A 2,226-nucleotide genomic window follows, 5' to 3' on the forward strand; every position below is an offset into this window, starting at 1 on the left:
TTTTTTTTTTTTTTTTTTTTTGAGACGGAGTCTTGCTCTGTCGCCTGGGCTGGAGTGCGGTGGCCGGATCTCAGCTCACTGTAAGCTCTGCCTCCCGGGTTCACGCCATTCTCCTGCCTCAGCCTCCGGAGTAGCTGGGACTACAGGCGCCTGCCACCTCGCCCGGCTAGTTTTTTGTATTTTTAGTAGAGACGGGGTTTCACCGTGTTAGCCAGGATGGTCTCCATCTCCTGACCTCGTGATCCGCCCGTCTCGGCCTCCCAAAGTGCTGGGATTACAGGCTTGAGCCACCGCGCCCGGCCTTTAAGGGTAATTTCTAAAAGAAAATTATTTTTTAAAAAGAATAACAGGCTTGGCACGGTGACTCACGCCTGTAATCCAGCACTTTGGGAGGCCGAGGCGGGTGGATCATAAGGTCAGGAGACTGAGACCATCCTGGCTAACACGGTGAAACCCCGTCTCTACTAAAAATACAAAAAATTAGCCGGGCGCGGTGGCGGGTGCCTGGGGTCCCAGCTACTCGGGAGGCTGAGGCAAGAGAATGGCGTGAACCCAGAAGGTGGAGCTTGCAGTGAACCGAGATCGCACCACTGCACTCCAGCCTGGGCGACAGAGCGAGACTCCATCTCAAAAAAAAAAAAAAGAATAACAATATTGTTATCTTACTTTAAAAATTATATATTTGATATCATCAAATACCTGAAAAAAATTTTTTTTGAGACAGGGTCTCACTCTGTCACCTGGGCTGGAGTGCAATGGCACAATTGTAGCTCACTGCAGCCTCAAACTCTTGGGCTCAAGTGATCCTCCCACCTCAGCCTCCTGAGTAGCAGGGACCACAGGTGATGGCCACCACACCCAACTAATTTTTTATTTTTTGCTTTCATTTATTTATTTATTTATGAGATGGGGTTTTGCTCTTGTTGCCCAGGCTGGAGTGCAATGGTGTGATCTCAGCTCACCGCAACCTCCACCTCCTGGGTTCAAGCGATTCTCCTGCCTCAGCCTCCCGAGTAGCTGGGATTACAGGTGCGTGCCACCATGCCCAGCTAATTTTGTATTTTTAGTAGAGACAGGGTTTCTCCCTGTTGGTCGGGCTGGTCTCGAACTCCTAAACTCAGATGATCTGCCTGCCTCGGCCTCCCAAAGTGCTGGGATTACAGGCCTGAGCCATCATGCCTGACCAATTTTTTATTTTTTGTAGAGACAGGATCTCACTATGTTGTCCAAGCTGGTCTCAAACTCCTGGGCTCAAGTGATCCTTCTGCCTGGGCCTCCCAAAGTGCTGAGACTATTGGTGTGAGCCACCATGCCCAGCCAGATGATGGCTCTAGTCCTTTTTAATCTACAGGTTCCTTCTCTATCTTTTCTCTCTTGTTCTCTCTTTCTTTTTCTCTTTTCCTTCTCCTTGCAATTTGTTGAAGAAACTAGATTATTATTTGTCTTACAGTGTTTTCCCTTAGCCTAGATTTTGCTGTTTGCATTTCCTAGATGTTTTTGGCACATTTCTCTCTCTTCTATAGTTTCTGTAAATTAATATTTAGTTCTAGAAGCATGATTAGGTTTTTTTTTCCAGTACTGTTTTGGAAGTAGAGGACCATAATGTCTGATATGTCAATTCCTTATTTATTTATTTATTTATTTTGAGACGAGTCTCCCTCTGTCGCCAGGCTGAAGTGCAGTGGCACAATCATGGCTCATTGCAACCTCCGCCCTCTGAGTTTAAGCGATTCTTCTGCCTCAGCCTCCTGAGTAGCTGGGACTTACAGGCATACACCACCACGCCCAGCTAATTTTTGTATTTTTAGTACAGACAAGATTTCACCATGTTGGCCAGGAGGGTCTTGATCTCTTGACCTCAGGTGATCTGCCTGCCTTGGCCTCCCAAAGTGCTGGGATTACAGGCGTGAGCCACCACGCCCAGCCATCTATTAATTCTTTAGCGATTACAAAGTTGTATTATTTAAATCTCTCATTCTTTCTTCATTTATTAGCCAGAAATTTCTGTAAAAAGAAACTTCCTTTCATCTATTTGGTTGCCAAGTGATAGAAATCATATAGAAATACAGAAAATTGCTTGATTTTTCTCCCACTTTTTTTTCTTTCTTTTTTTTTTTTTTTTTTTTTTTATAGGCTCCCACTCTCACAAGGAGGGGGATGAAAACGGCTAAAAGCACGCTCCGCCACCAAAAAAAATTTTATTTTATTATTTTTTATTTATATACT

At 44.9% G+C, this 2,226-nt stretch overlaps 1 protein-coding gene across 1 annotated transcript in view; it reads left to right on the forward strand.

The window, feature by feature from the left end:
* The window catches only part of MSH5 (mutS homolog 5), a 24,764-nt gene that overhangs the window by 16,080 nt on the left and 6,458 nt on the right, over nucleotides 1-2,226 (forward strand). The gene's annotated exons all lie outside the window — the stretch shown is intronic.

This window comes from Piliocolobus tephrosceles, chromosome 5, assembly GCF_002776525.5.
Source record: "Piliocolobus tephrosceles isolate RC106 chromosome 5, ASM277652v3, whole genome shotgun sequence".
Classification (NCBI taxonomy): Eukaryota; Metazoa; Chordata; class Mammalia; order Primates; family Cercopithecidae; genus Piliocolobus; species Piliocolobus tephrosceles.